We start from the raw sequence: 17,489 nt of genomic DNA, 5'->3' as shown, positions 1-17,489 counted from the left end.
TATTAGGTAATTTTGTCTAAAGTCGTACCACGGTTCATACCCTGGAAATATGACTAATATTTATATTCAATGGTCAACGTCACCCTACATCAAGAAGTATTGAGCATATCATTGAGGTGTGCGAGCACCCTTAGGTACATAACCCTTCCTTTCCGCCGTCGTAAAAAGGTAGATATATCGAAACATTATACTAGTGCAGGTGATGATATAGCTAAAACACTTTTTATCGACCAGCTGAGACCACTCGTTATCACTCCGTGTAATGGCCGGTGTAAATAGGGTGACCACTCACATCGTGCTGTGTGGTCTTTTCTAAAAAATACTATGATTTGTTAGTTAGTTAGTCCTTGACTAAAATCTCACCTGTGGTAAGTGATGATACAATCTAATATGGAACCTTGGTATGAAAATGGATAAAAATCCACACCATTTCCGGTTCCGTTAACTAGCCGCGTCCAAAGCCGTCCCAAGTCGCACCAACCAGACCTGGATCAGTTTTAAAAACCTCAATCGGCCCAGCTAGTGTTCGAACCCAGGAGTTCCGTCTAGTAAATCCACCTTGCCGAACACTGTGCCCGGAAGCTATCTACATGTACATTATTCAAGCTGCCTCGATGGTCAAGTGCTGGGTGGAGCTGTGAAGTACCTAATGAGCTTTTCTTTTTTCTAAGAAACCCTTAGTAAAAAATTGGTGATGTTACACCCTCGTGCTTTGGAGAGCACGTCACGTATTTGTACTATTATATTCTATTTTATTTAAAAAGCAATAGATAACGATACCTTTTACACCTTTGACATCTGTTGAAGTGACAACGTCTTATAATTCGATGAAGCCAGATGCAAACTCGAGAAAGATGACGTCATGCGTCGTTCCCTCGCTCTAGGGTTGCCAACTTTTTTTTACAAGAAATATAGTATATCTCGTTCTTTCTTTTGAAAAATTCCATCAGTATTTTTTGATTGTCACGTTCAACTATCGTCAGTAAACCGACTTTACAGACAACCGTTTTTTTAACCTTTTATATGTCAACCATCCAAATGGCCAGCGACCGTACTCAATGGAGGAGCATTGGGTACCGAGATATGACTCATCAAGGTACAATCGTCATCCATGAGAGTCCGACTGGAGAGAAATGACCATATTTGATATAGTCACAATGAATGATACATTATTAAGAATTTAATATCATTCATTAATTAACAAATTAATTTCACAACACACTTTGTATTATTAAACTACTTTTTGATATCCTACTATAATAATTGACCAATATCCGGAAATTTCATAGAGTTCCGGTTTCCGGACCTTTCAACGACAATGCTTCAATAAGGCCAGACTTCACAATTTTCACAAAGATCAAACTATCCGTAAGATGAATTGTAAATAATATTTTAGTTAAAGGGCATCGAATATATAAATTTTACATATTGTATTATTACACAAAATTTCATCAAAAGAGTCTTCGACTTCAAAAGAGTATTTTTCTAATTTACCATTTCATTTTTCCAGTTAGTATAAAAGTTATTATGCAAAAAAACAGAGCACATTTATTTCATATCAATCTTTGTCATCAAGAAAGTTATTCTTTGACTTCAAAGTAAACTCTTTTAAACAAATAGTAAACATGTTAAGCACATTTAATTTTTGTGAAATATTGAAACGGTCTTGAAATCGAATATAATCTCCTATCAGGTGATTATGTATATGCACTTTTCTGAAACGGCTCTACCAATATAGACCGATTTTAATGTTTTTGTTTTGTTCAATAAGAGGGATTAATTAGGAGAGCCAAAAGTATTTTTTATTCTCTTACTCATATTTTAGTTATAATTGTAGCACATTTGTATGATAGAAATGCATGTGTCATAACAACCTTTGGTAGTATGACATTGTATGACACCGCGTGACCTTACGACAGGACCTTGTCCGCACATGTGCTAACTCATGGTCGCCCTAGCTGGAAATCGTCGGTCGGCGGGAAATTATTAAGAGAATGGGGGCAGTGGCCCGTTTATTAATTTCGCTGCGAGCGTAACTTTCGACGCGTTTCAGTCGGCTGTAGTAGTGGCTTGTTAGCCTGACCGTCTGGATTACGTAATTTACCCACAGTTGGAATAGTTGCATGCCTAACTTGACCGCCACTTCGTCTGAGAGGAAATCTGTGGAAACTTTTATTGTTTCTACGTGACCATTTGTTGAGAAGGTAAAATGGACTTTTTTTGTAGATGACGTCTATGAGTTGCACTCTTAAAGATGAATCCATGCATTGTTTAGTTACTCGTATATTAAGTGACAGTAAGGCGTGATAGCCCAGTGGGTATGACCTCTGCCTCCAATTCCGGAGGATGTGGGTTCTAATCCGGTCCGGGGCATGCACCTCCAACTGCATATATGTGCATTTTAAGAAATATCACGTGTCTCAAACGGTGAAGGAAATCGTGAGGAAACCTGCGTACCAGAGAATTTTCTTAATTCTCTGCGTGTGTGAAGTCTGCCAATCCTCTGACAATGGGTTGATAACGAACAATATTAAGTAGGTAGTGCTTACACTGAAAATTCTCGGACAGCTTGACTTTTTCATATTCTAATCGTTTTAAAAATCTTTAGTAGTTTTTAAGTATATTTTGACGGAAAGACCGACCGAAGGTTCGTTTCGTGTTTTGGAATCATGTCCCCACGCGTTTGTCGTATGGCGTTTAATGGTAGGCATCCACATATCCGCATCGTAAGTATCGGACACATTGCATCAAACAGATTCTTTGTACAGAAAGTCATACGTGCGTTCACTGACTCGCATCGTACGGATCGCATCGAACGGATTTTATCTACCGTAAAATTAAAACCCGTTTGATACGATGTGTCCGATACGTACGATTCGGAAATGTAGACGCCTATCTTTAACCGGAAAAGGTGTCCCACTTTTTCTGTCAGTGGTACAGTTTTTTTTGTAGTACTAATTGACCAACCAGATGGCCTATCTGATGATACGTAATCACCAATAAACATAGTGTTGCTCTGTCAGGGCATGCAAAGAGTAGCTCCTATAAAGTTCTGCCCTGTATCCATCAATTTGAGGCGTGGGTCTTAAGACTCCATTGCCTGTAACTATACTGACAATATTATTCTTTAAATTGCAACACAGCAATGCTGGTTGGTGGCGGAAGTACTTTTCCGTATGAGTTACAAAAAGCTCTACTGCATTGTTACAGTATGTATGCAATTCGTAGTATAGAACGCCATGTTTAATTTGCTATTAATTCAAAATAAAGAGTTTGAAGATTTAGTACGTTATCAAATACCTCATAGATCATATATATCATGAGGTATTTCATGTCTTTTTGTAAAATATTAGAACTCTTGTGACGAAACGTCACGTCAAAAAATATACATTTTTTACATTTTGATGTAAAAAATGTACATTTTCTAAACTTTACCCCGAAGTTTTTTTTATTATTTACTTATTTTAAGGGCATATAGGGCCAGGAGTAATTCCTTATAGAAGAGTGGATATGGAGCTTAGACCCACGAGACTGCTCCAATGCGGATCGGAAGGATATTTCTCAATAATTATGCAATACATACGAAAAATACATTTCATCAAGCGATACTTATTCAAAATGGGAACAAATTTAACGCGCAGCAACATCCAAAAATAACAACTCAATGGAACAACCATATTATAAAATCTATCCATACTAAGCTTAAAATATTAAGAACAGCCCACCTAATTTTAGAAACACGTGGGCAATAACCCAAATAATATAATTTATATATAAATGAACGTTAACTTACCTTTTGGATTCTCCAAAAAGGTCATAGAGCACAGAGAATATCACATCACTATAGCACTCACACCACGAGAACTTTTGAATTTCGAATTGGGCGCAATTATGCGCACGCGCCGGCGCGCCGACCGTCACTGACTCACGCACACGATGCTCACCCTTCGAAATTCAAATCTATTTTTCAACGTAATAGGAACAAAAGAAGAGGGCGCGCGCGCGCCCTCGCTCCTACACAAATAGCACACAGGCCGTCCGTTCGTTCACTCAGGAAAGCGTAAGACTAAAATTCCATTTATTTCCTCGTTACTGGCACCACACGTTAAGATAATAGTTAGGGTTGTCAACGTCTTCCTCACTCTACATCAAACTCACACTTTACTTAATGGAATAATAGTTTATATTATAACTAGCGTGAACCAAGTCAAGCTTCGCTTTGACAGTTACGCAACTGAAAAATCGCAAGAAAGTTATCAGAGACAAACAGAACTTTTACTCTTTTAATAGATTATTACAGGACGCACGTAATTTTGTCTGCGTAAAATTCAGTTTTGTACAACTTTTTTATGCCGGTAAAATCCATAGTTACGTCCAGGCCATTATATACCTAACAATAGAGATAATCAGGTGGTGTATCTACCATTTGCGTTTTACCCATAAATTACGGGACACCCTGTATGTATAAAAGAGGGCTGTACATTTTTAACTAAAAATTAATACATAATCAATAGCTTATTGTATTAAATTACATCTAGAATGGAAACAATTATTATGTATGTATAGAACTTTGTTTCTGTTTTCCCTGACTGTAACCGATTTTTTTCTATTCCTGAAAATGGAAAAAATAATGTATAGTATATATAACTTCATTTCTGTTTTCCTTGACTGCAATCGAATTTTTTCTATGCCTGAAAGTAAGTTGGCAGCCCTACTGAAAATATAAAAATAAACGTCCGGCCCTCTTTAATAGCGCCGAATCCACGGTTCCTATTCTCATTAAGTATTGAAGTCGCGTTTCCTATTTTTTACAGTGCCCTTTGATTGAGAAGTGTCGCGGCTTGTTAGTTCCGAGAATTTTGTTTTACGTCTATCTTTGTCTTATTAGACACGTCTTTGATGATCGGTATGACGGAGTGGCGTAAATAGTTGAGCAGTTATGGTCTTTGGGACCAGAAAAAAATTAAATTGGCTCATAGTTTGTACAAAACAATCGTTTTTGTTAATTTTAGAATTTAAACTATCGTGAGTGTTATTCATATTAATTGATTATGAAACACGGCTAAAACTCACGTGATATTACGTCGGATATTTTTTGTTAATTATTTATATAAGCCGATTTATGCTGAGTAAATAAAGAAACACATTTAAAGTCAAGTGATTACTTTTTCAGACAACCGTATATTTTGTTATACGCATCGAAGTCTGGGCTTGGAAGGGAAACGTTCCACCATCATGGTACTACAAGGTCACGAATAAATAATTTGTTCGTGGACCCTAGGACTATCAAGCAGCCAAGCTATGACAAAAAAAAATAATACCTAAGTCAGCTTTTAGTGACATAAAGTTTAATCTCAATTTTGATCAGTTAGCATCTTGTGCATATAAGAATTACTAACAATTGGTATTTGGTAAATTTCGTGTATATCAACTAAAGTTACTCAAATTTAGTGAATAGGCTAGCAGAACCGACATCTTAACGCTCTCTCCTTACAATAGTGATGATGACTAGGTTTGAATATATTGATTTTTATGATACATTCGGGTAAATAAGGTTTACTAATTTATACATAAAAAGCAAAGATTGACTGGATATTTGCAAAATAAATAAGGTTAATAAAATTTCAAAATCTACTAAAAATCTTGTATCGTAATTAGATGGAAGTTCATACAATTTTAGCTTCCTTGTATTAAATGTGACATTTTTCAATTAATGAACTATAATCATAAACGCACAAATAACAAAGATATTAGTAATTTTGTTTGACCGCCCATACAAATCTAACGATCAGCGAGCCAACGACGTCACTAATTCGTGCCATTTTGTATGGAGCGTTTTTCGGGGATCCACGGCTGCGCTGCAAATTTGACCCTTTAAATCCCTATAGCTCCGAATATAATGATCGCAGATACCCTGTTACTTATACAAAATTGCTTCACTATTAGCATACTCGTAATTTATATACAATTTAAAAAAACTGTCATCATCCCTATTGCCATGGAGAGTCAAAAACTAAAATAGTGGTATTTTTCCATGTCACTGCAAAGGAAATCTAAATAAACCGTCGCGTTCCAGACATGAGTCAGCTGAGACGACAGTCTAGACTCCCAGTCATCTCGCACGCGGGTTCCATTTCAATCTATTATAAGGAGCTTTCAGGAGTTATTCTTTATATAGTGTTGATCTACTTTCTTTGTAACTTTAGTCATTCATATTATCATATATAATCTATACTAATGTTATAAAGCTGAAGAGTTTGTTTGTTTGATTGAACGCGCTAATCTCAGGAATTACTAGTCTAATTTGAAAAATTCTTTCAGTGTTAGATAGCCCATTTATCGAGGAAGGCTATAAGCTATATATTATCCTTGTCTTTTTACGGGAACGGGAATCACGCGGGTAAAACCGCGCGGCGACAGCTAGTAATATTATAAAGAGGAAAAATTTAATTGTTTGTTTAAACTCGACTCTATTGAACTGATTTGAAAAATTCTTTAATTCTTGAGAAGCTACACTATCCCCGGGTGCTATAGGCTATATTTTATCCCCGTATTCCTACAAGAAACGGAGCTACGCGGGTGAAACCGCGTGGCGTCTACTAGTTAATTATTTTCATCCCACTTGGTCGGAAAACTTACTTATTCGGTCGAATCAGCAAGTAAAAGTTATTTTTGCTAACTTTTAAAAATATGAAAGTTTATTTACTCGTAATATATTATTTTTTTTATAAAATAAATATCGATTAAATAAATAACTAAAAAAATACACTTAACTTTCAACATAAAAGTAAGTACCTACCTTTTCTCTACTTAATAGACACAGGCATGAAAAATGCAAATTCACAGCAAGAATGAAAAATCTGTATGGGTAGACACAGTCTGTAAATCTTGTACCATAGAGAAAATAAAATATTTTGGTGGAATCTAATGCACGCGGCATGTAGATAAAAATATTTTTTATTTAATGTTTTGGGATAAACTAAATATTAAAAAACATAGTAGAGATAAGAGCCCTTGACTACAATCTCACCTGATGGTAAGTGATGATGCAGTCTAAGATGGAAGCGGGCTAACTTGTTAGGAGGAGGATGAAAATCCACACCCCTTTCGGTTTCTACACGGCATCGTACCGGAACGCTAAATCGCTTGGCGATACGTCTTTGCCGGTAGGGTGGTAACTAGCCACGGCCAAAGCCTCCCAGCCGGGGATCGAACCCAGGACCTCCGTTTTGTAAATCCACCGCGCATACTACTGCGCCACGAAGGCCGTCAAAATATATTTATGTAATAAATTGAATAAAATACTACAATAACATTAAATCTACGTACCTATTTTTATTAACTACCTACAGCTATTATAAAAATAAAAAAGGAATATTAGGCATACTAAATTTAAATTACATCTAAAGACTCAGGCGTCGTAGAATTCGTTGATTTACTACAATAATGTATTATTACAGAATTCAGATTTCTGGCTTATATTTACTTATACTTTCAGTTTTGTCCATAACGCGAGATAAAAAATGTGTACCTACCGCAGCAAATTTATTAAGAACAGGATTATTAAGTTTATTTTTAAAAATATCCTGTTTTTTGGAATCTCTTACAAATCTACGTAAAGAAAGGAAGTTGTGAGAGACATACCGCTTATCGGATGGGTATCTCGAAATGGGGAGCATTGATTGACATTCCTAGTCTGATGTTGGCGTATAAATAGACTGTCCCTTCGTAGTATGTAGGCGACGTTTTAGTTAGCGGCATTTTAAAATTAGAACGTTTTAGTGTGTATGTTTTAGAGAAAAATGTTTAATAGGTAATGCACCGAGGGGAGAAAGTGACCGAAAACTAGCAACTGTGTGGAAAAAACTCATCTACTCGTAACTGAAGATTTTGTTTGGTAGAACGCGCTAATCGCAGGAACTACTGGTCCGAATTAAAAATTCTTTCAGCGTTAGTCCATTTATCAAGGAAGGCTATATATTTTTTTATTCTCTACAAGTTAGCCCTAGACTACAATCCTACCTGATGGTAAGTGGTGATGCAATCTAAGATGGAAGTGGGCTAACTTGTTAAGAATAGTATGAAATCCTACCTTTCGGTTTCTACACGACATCGTACCGGAACGCTAAATCGCTTGGCAGTAAGTCTTTGTCGGTAGGGTGATAACTAGCCACGGCTGAAGCCTCCCACCAGCCAGACCTGGACCAATTAAGAAAACCTCAATCGGCCCAGCCGGGAATCGAACCCAGGACCTCAGTCTTGTAAATCCACCGCGCTTACCACAGCGCCACGGAGGCCGTCAAATTATCCTCGTATTCCTAAGGGAACGGAAACCACGCGGGGTCAGCTAATAAGAAAATAAGATTAAAAAAACGATTCACTTTCGACCACAAGACTGAAGTAAAACTTCTTAGGTCCCTGAACGTCTGTTCGCCTCCCGATAACACTTATTGTAACGCATTCCCAGCTTACTCCCAAATCAAGCGTGCGTTAAGAAGTTTTAGTCTAAAATTACAAATGTAGATGAAATGGCCAGAGACCAGGTCAGAAAAATTGATTGATTAGGATGAAATCTAATAATTCTTCTTAATTACATCAACATCAACAGGATTTTGTCTCTCTTTATACTGAAAGAACGCCATTTTGTTATTTTACAATAATAATTTCTACATAATTTTGTAGGATGATAGAGTTCTTGGTTGTGACTGCACGATTGTTTTTTTTTTCAGTACGATATTATAAAAAGACATTTTATAATAATTTTTAGATGATGATGATAAACCTTAGAGTCGTGAAATGTACAGTTGCCTTTTAATTCTTAATTCTTTGTTTTATTATTGCATTTTTTCTGTTTTTCTACTTGTTAATTAGTGTAAATTTATGTAATTTTTAACTCCTTATGCATGATGTGACTACCTACAATTAAATTATATGGGTTTAATGCCCTAGTTATAATTTTTTTTTAATTCTGTATACATATAGTTTTTTAGCTATTGTTTAACCGTCATACACGCAAACCCAAAGGCAAGCGCTTACATTTCGCTGCCATTCAACATTTCTCGTAAATCAATCACACTGAGCAAAGTTTGTACAACATTATTATACAAAACGTAGTGAAATATTCAATTTTGTTGGGTCCATTGTTTTGGGAGTGTACACTTAATTAAAATGCCCGACGGAGTGAAAAAAACAATTTCCGAACTTATTTCCGAAAATATTATTTTGATTTCCCTCCGCTTGAGTACATTCGCAAGATGAAAGTGAAATCTTTTTTAATTATTCCTAGCTTTTGCCTGAGGCTTCCTAGTGTAAAGCTGGTTTTATATTGTGAGACTATTTTCTTTAGACAGGCTGAATAATTAAAGTTTCCATGAAATAATCTTTCTCATTTTAGAGTAAATTGGGTAGCTATGTCACCCGGTCTAGACCCCTTCTATTCATGAAGGAATATTGAGATAAAATAATAATAAAGCCAACTTATAATAACCTTACCTTATCAACCAACAGACGTCCACTGCTGGACATAGGCCTCTTGCATGGACCACAACGATCTCGAGCCGCCAGCATCCAGCGGTTCGCACAAAATTGTGCATGTGTGCTAATTGTGCATGCGTAAGTGATTTGTACTCATGGTCCACTTTTTGCGGTGGTTTTGTAGGCACGTAACATATCTATAGTATAAAATAATCATCTACCATAACAAGAGCCGAGATAGCCCAGTGGATATGACCTCTGCCTTCGATTTCGATTCGAGGGTGTGGGTTCGAATCCGGTCCGGGGTATGCACCTCCAACTTTTCAGTTGTGTGCATTTTAAGAAATTAAATATCACGTGTCTCAATCGGTGAAGGAAAACATCGTGAGGAAACCTGCATACCTGAGAATTATCTTGTGATGGACCTGCCAATGCATAGCTTTAAGCAATGTGTTAAAAAACATTTACTTAGTCGAGGTTACTACAACATTGATGAGTTCCTTAAAGACAAAAGCGCTTGGAGGCCATTGGATCAGCTTCCACCTTCACACAGGAAATAAAACTATAAGAAATTGTAATTGTTATCAATTGTAAATTATAATACTGTATGACTTTTTCAAAAGAGCAACTGTTGAGTTTCTTGCCGGTATCTTCTCAGCAGAACCTGCCTTCCGAACCGGTGGTAGAATCTTTACAAATAGTCAACTGACATGTCAAAAGTGCTTGTAAACTGAGCCTACTTGAAATAAATGATTTTTGATTTGATTTGATTTGATCTTAATTTTCTGCGTGTGTGAAGTCTGCCAATCCGCATTGGGCCAGCGTGGTGGCCTTACCTTACTATTGGCCTTACCCCTCTCATTCTGAGAGGAGACTTGAGCTCAGCAGTGAGCCGAATATGGGTTGATGACGACAACTACCATAATATAAAAATTAATTAAAATCGCTCTCAGGCTGACGTATCGCTGAAAAAGTAAAACTAAAACATCAAATAGCTTGTTGCGTTGATACTTACGTTTCAACTTACAACTGACTAAAAATTTTGCCGATAGACACAAAAAAGATCTTCTGTAACATGGAAATCTCATCCTGGTTACTATCAAAATCGCCATAAAACGGGAAAAAAATAGAAATTCACAAACTGGGGAAAGCTTCCGAAAAAGACTTTTTTTTGGTTTACCTCGGCTCCAATATTTTCCATTCCTTTTTTGGCGGCAAACAACGCGACGTTGATTGATGTTTGCGAAATATGAAATGCGTCCCCACACGAGGCGTGTATCAGAATGCAGTGCGCATGATGGAATTTTGATTCTATTGTTCACAGTGGCGTGCACACTGCAAGGCACTTAACTAGGGTAGGCATATGCATACATTTTCATCATCATCATCATCATTATTCGGCTCACTCCTAAGCTCGAGTCTCCTTGGGGTTAGGCCATTAATCCACCACGCTGGCCCAATGCGGATTGGCAGACTTAAGACACGCAGAGAATTATGAAAATTCTCTGGTATGCAGGTATCCTCACGATGTTTTTCCTTCACCGTTTGAGACGCGTGATATTTAATTTCTTAAAATGCACACAACTGAAAAGTTGGAGGTGCATGCCCCGGACCGGATCCGAACCCACACCCTCCGGAATCGGAGGCAGAGGCATATCCACTGAGCTATCACGGTTGCATAAATTTTACTAAATGGAAAATAGGTTCGTAGTAAGAGAGAGAGATAAGGTAGGCAAGTTTTCCACATAATATTATTAGCGTTGTTCTGTAACCAAGTGTTTTTGGTGGGAGGTTTCGGCCATGGCTAGTTACCACACTACTGGCAATGACGTAAGTGATTTAGCGTTAAGGTACGATGTCGTGTAGAAACCAAAAGGGTGTGGATTTACATACTTTTCCTAGTTAGTTAGCTCACTTCCTTCTTAGATTGCGTCATCACTTACATCAGCAGGGTTAATATATATCTCAGTGTATCATTGAAATAATCAATCATTACATCGTTTTTCATCTACTAACATTGTCTTTTCAACGAAATGATATAATTATAGTCATTTTACGTAAAGTGACATTATTATAGTAGTGATAGTAAAAAGTTGTAAGTTTATTTTAACAAAAAACTGGTATTTACGTAATTTCGTTGAAATAATCATGTTAGACGATCGTAAAATCAAATAATCACTGCCACTTCATGTAAAATAGCGCAGTCAAGGTCATTTCGGTGATGTAACTATTTTAGATGATAACTAAAAAGAAAATACATTGAAAAACGATGTAGTGACTCATTGTTTGAATGGTACACGGAGATATATAATAGGTGCAGGTGAGATTGTAGTCAAGGGCTTGTGAATAATGAAATAAAAAAAGCTTTTATAACTCTCGAATTCGCTTCTATCTCGCTCAGTCACGCGCTAAATTATAGACAGTGAGATAGAGACGTATTCTAAAATCACCCTGCTGAGTGAATTCGTTACCTACAGATTAGCCGATAGCCAAGCAGAGCTTGGAATGAAAATTTTTCAGCTTTTTATTTTTTTAAATATTTTTTTGGTTTATTTTTTTTATTTTTAAGCTTTTTAAATATTGCGGAAGTCTAGTCATTACAGGCTTTCAGTCTAAATCCACACACGATCCTGAAACTCATAATGCTGACCACTGTACAAAAGAGGAAGTGAAACTCAAAAAACTCGCTGTAGCGTACACAGTGGGCCCAAAAAAGGTATTCCCTTTGCGTATAAACGCTTCGTTTAACAGCAATTGTAATTAATTAGCCACGCTTGGTTAACAACAACCCGAACATTTTATGAGAAAAGGCTTTTTAATAAAAAGATTCCGAGTATTTTTCTACCTTTCCTTTGAACAATTTTTTGTTAAACAACGAAATGTATTTATGTTTTATCTCGACTTTGAATATCTTGGAACCTTACTAATCTTTTTATAAAACATGTTAAATAGGGTAGGTGACTCATATAAAGTTTCATATAAACAATATTAATTTCGCTTAGGTACATGGAAAAAGGTTTCGCAATATATCGATATTAATTAATAAAAATTAAGGATTTCTTATAAAGTTTAATTTAAAAATCGTGTATTTTTTTAATTTACAAACGTCAAAAACGTCCATTTTGTGACGTCACAATGTTACTTGCTATACTAAACGTTAAACTAATAGTTAACTATTACTCTTGTCAAACGCTCCGTTTGTAAGGGATTTGTTATTGAAAAACATTTTTTCAATCTAGTAGAACGTTAATAAACTATTTAAGACCATTTAAAAAGTGTCAACTAGCCTATTCTAGAAATAAACGTATGTCACTGAATGACTAAGAGTAATTAATTTATTTCCAGAAATACTACATTATTACGCGTGCCTTTTAAAAGCCATGTCTGTACATATTATTTAAAAAGTCACTTGTACTAAATTGATACTATAAAAGTGTTGCTTACTATAATTTGACGGTTATAATACGTCAATTTTTACCTCCCCCGGTGCTGCTTCTAATAGATATTTTTAAGACCTTTATAGGAAAAAGACTTATTAAAGAGACAAGGTTTTTAATTTAATATATAAAAGGAATTTAATTATTATGCGATTAAACCTTTATGTTATTGCAATCTAAGTAAATGTTTAATTTCGACATTATCTCGCGTTTGCGAACGCTAGTTGAATTTAAGTACAAAGCGAGAGCTTGTGAGGGTCAGACCTTATTTATAATAATTTAATAAAAGCGGTATGTTAGTCAGCCCTTTTTCCTACCATATTATAGATCAGATCATCTTCCTCGATGTAAAACAGCCGTTAAGATTTTATATAAAGGCACTATACATCTATACATATATCTATACTATCTCTGTATACTATATCTATATAGTATATCTATATACTATATAGAAATATATATATAGATAGTATATATAGCCCAGTAGACCCTCAATAGCTCAACGGTAAAGCGACAGGACTCATCACCGAGTGAAGGTGGTACGATCACCGCCCCCTTGGGCTATTGTCGTACCCACTCCTAACACAGTCTTTGCCGACTAGTTGAAGGGGAATATATAGGGAAGGGAAGGGAAGGGGGATATTTGTCATATTTTAAAGGTATGGCAAATATTCTTTTATATGAAAAAGATACAAGCACACATACGAGTAGGTACGAGTAAGTACAGTATTATAAAGAAAATAGAAAAAAAATACATTCCGTATTTAAACGATGTAAAATTAAGACCTTTGAATCTGAAGATCTTATAATCTTTAGAATCTGCTTCCTTTCCAAAGCTATAGTGACCTAAACTCTTAATTTTTTATATTATTTTCGGTTGTAAAATACAATTTTGGTACTTCTTAAGATACGTTTTAACCTGATTACATATTCGATTACCGCACTTACTGTGTGGTGGTGGTGGTGGTGCTGGTGGTAGGTACTCGTAGGATTATGGACTGATATAATAATTATTGTTCACTCTAATAGCGTCACTTTACTTAAGCTGGCAACATTGGACCGGATGTATACCTCAGCATATCACTAGCCGGTTCGCCATTATCACTTCCTTCCTTCGCGCTACCCTGCCACATCAATATTTTATCGTATTGTAGTGGTATACGTGGTGGATTTACAAAACGGAGGTCCTGGGTTGGATCCCTGGCTGGGCAGATTGAGATTTTCTTAATTGGTCCAGGTCTGGCTGATGGGCTGGCTGATGGCTTGGCTAGTTACCACCCTACCGGCAAAGACGTACCGCCAAGCAACTTAGCGTTCCAGTATAATGCCGTGTAGAAACTGAAAGGGGTGTGTATTTTCATCCTCCTCCTAACAAGTTAGCCCGCTTCCATCTTAGACTGCATCATCATTTACCATCAGGTGAGTCTTTACAAGTTAGCCCTTGACTACAATAGTCAAAAGCTAACTTGCAAAGAATAAAAAAAAAAGGTCAAAGGTCTAGCCATCGTAGGCTATTAGTACACCGTAGGTCCAAAAAAGGTAGCAATTCCTTTGGGTGCGAACGGTTCGTTTAGCAATTGTAATTAATTACCTACGCTCGATTCTCGGTAACCTGCGGGTTTTCTCCCGAAAGATAAATATTTTAATGAAAAATTTCTTGTGTAGGTATCGTTTTTTTGTTCGAACACTAATTTATTGTTTTTTCCGATACTCTGCGTTTTATGTATTATATGAATTATTTATATGCTTCGCTTTATTTGTACTAGAACAATTAGAAACCTATTTAACAAAAAAAAAACAAATTTAACCAATTTCAAAGATGAATTACTATTTTGTTATATTATTATTATTGAACCCGGTGCTATGCCCAAATGTGCTCATACAGTTAAATTTGTTTCAAACCGGTACTTTTTTATTACTCGCTTTTTTGAGTAACGTTAAATTTATTTTGTTTAATATAATTTTAGTAATAAAATAAATATGTCAAGGGCACCTCAAAGGCTTTCCGTCATATACGAGTACACCATCCTACCAAACTACCTGCTTCCTTCATGACAGATATATCCCATTACGCGCCTACATTTAAGTTGGAGCCCTGAAATTCGCGAACTATGTATTTTATTTCCTGATGTTAAATGGAAAACTATCGCCTATGAATACAGCAACACTTTGCAGGAAATGCAATGCAAAGTCAAGTCAAAGTCAAAGTCAAAATACATTTATTTCAAATAGGCTTTGTTTACAAGAATTTTTGAAACGTCAGGTAATGTTATTAGATAATGTTGATACTTAAAATACTTTAAATTAATGTACGAGGGTACCAAACGCGCCTTCATAAACCAGGGGCATGACATAGACAATAGACATAATAACGTATTATCGTAAATCAAAATACTAAAGCAAAATCATATATTTTAAAGCGATCCTGCTATGATTAAAATGACTTTACAGGACGTATTTTAAAAATAAACTTTTATATAAATCCTCCACCAGGTGGACTGACGACATGAAGCGAGTTTCAGGGATTCGCTGGATGCAGGTGGCTCAGTATCGTGATGTTTGGAAGTCCCTACAAAAAGTCTTGTCCTGCAGTGGACGTCCATCGGCTGATATGATGATGATGACGATATAAATCCTCTATCATATAGTATCATATAGTACAGAGTAAAGATAAATGAGCTTGGTTGGTCTATCTTCTTTAGTGTGATTCCTAAGGCCATCTTGAGACATCATAATGATACAAAATTTTCACCGAAGAAACGCTAGTATTCCTGAGCTTCAATTTGAATGAATAGATTCAAATTGAAGCTCAAGAAATGTTTCTATAATTTCCGAGATTTGATCTTAAAGTAAAATATTTATTAAATCTATCTATTTCGTTTAACTTGAGATGGAGTGGTGAGATTTTATATCAAGCGTGATTGTGTGTGTAAACTGCAAAAGTTCCTTCCATTATACAAATTAAAGCCTTAATTGTCAATTGTTTACTATCAAGCGCTTGTCTTTTCACCTCTACAGACTTTTTAAACAGTAGATAAACTATGACATCATTAGTAACAAAATCGGCTCACTGTTGAGCACGGGTCTCTCACAATAAGAGGGGTTAGGGTAATAGTCCATCACTCAACGCGGGTTTCTTCACAATGTTTTTCCTTTACCGTTTGAGACAGATGTTATTCAATTTCTTAAAATATAACAAAACATAGCACATAACTGAAAAATTACAGATGCATGCTTTGGACAGGATTCAAACATACGCCCTCCGTATCGAAGGCAGAGGTCATATCCAATGGGCTATAAATGCATATAACGCATGTTTCGTGGCTTCAACGTAATAATTTAACTAAAATATACGACACTGTCTCCGTACATTATGACCAGTCCTCGGGGATATATTCCATTTACCATTTTATACGGCTAATTACATACAACGTAGGCCTAATTGAGTAAAAATGTTGGCCCTTGTTCGAATGAGGTCCATTAGTGTTGTAATATGAGTGAGGTCCTTTGGTTATTTGATAGCGTTAAACAAAAAGTTCCAGGATCAATTTCTGTTCGTATAGGTACTAAGTGACTTAGAAGAGAACGCGATAGCCCAGTGGATATGAACCGCTGCCACAGAATACATATGAACTCTGCTTCCGATTCCGGAGGGTGTAAGTTAAATAAAATCCAGTCCGGGGCATGCACCTCCAACTTTACAGTTATGTGCATTTTAAGAAATTAAATATCACGTGTCTCAAACGGTGAAGGAAAAACATCGTGAGAAACCTGCACATCTGAGAATTCCCAATCCGCATTGGTGGAATTGGCCTAACCCTTCTCATTCTGAGAGGAGACTTGTGCTTAACAGTGAGCCAAAAATTGGTTGCTAATGATGAAGTCGGAGCACGCAAGCTTCATTTGCCTGTAATTTACAATATTAGTAACCATAGTAGTAGTAAACATACGTGTAATAACACTATATCCACTGGGTTATCACGTCTCCTAAAGAACTTGATAATGGCCTAAATCTACACGGTCATCATATCAGCCGATGGACGTCCACTGCAGGACATAGGCCTTCTGTAGGGACTTGCATCCATTGAATCCCTGCGACTCGCTTGATGTCGTCAGTCCACTTGGTGGGGATCGACCAAAACTACGCTTTCTAGTGCGGGGTCGCCATTCCAGCACTTTGGGACCCCAACGTCCATCGGCTCTTCGACCTATGTGCCACGCCCATTGCCACTTTTGCTTCGTAACTCGTTGAGCTATGTCGGTGACTTTGCTTCTTCTGCTTGTTCGTTAGCGACCAAGTCATCTTATAGTAGGTACAATTAGTTAATAGATAGGTGCTAAGTTTGTATTTCCCCACATATTAGGGTGATGTTCATTCTGGCATTCGGGACGCGACAAAGTTCGTGCCGCAAGTTGTAAATGTGGTAAAGTTGCAGGGTTTCGCAGTTCGGACTTGCGAACTAACCACACTACGTCCTGTATTACTTGGCCTGTTTTGTGTCCAATAATTAACCTACATAGAACGTCATAGTCATCATAATTTTTAATGGGGAACAATAAGGATGAATTTTTCGTTAT

General features: G+C 36.5%; 1 protein-coding gene across 2 annotated transcripts in view; it reads right to left on the bottom strand.

The window, feature by feature from the left end:
- The window catches only part of LOC112051724 (protein TANC2), a 326,061-nt gene extending 322,159 nt beyond the window's left edge, over window positions 1-3,902 (bottom strand). Inside the window, exon 1 of one of the 2 annotated variants that reach the window (XM_052885029.1) lies at window positions 3,794-3,902. The gene's annotated coding sequence lies outside the window, so the exon portion shown is untranslated. The remainder of the gene's footprint in view (window positions 1-3,793) is intronic. The other variant, XM_052885030.1, reaches the window with a different exon arrangement.
- Between the last annotated feature and the right edge of the window lie 13,587 nt (window positions 3,903-17,489).

This window comes from Bicyclus anynana, chromosome 13, assembly GCF_947172395.1.
Source record: "Bicyclus anynana chromosome 13, ilBicAnyn1.1, whole genome shotgun sequence".
Classification (NCBI taxonomy): domain Eukaryota; kingdom Metazoa; phylum Arthropoda; class Insecta; order Lepidoptera; family Nymphalidae; genus Bicyclus; species Bicyclus anynana.
Note: the sequence above shows the minus strand (reverse complement) of the source record. Positions and strands in the feature narration are given on the sequence as shown.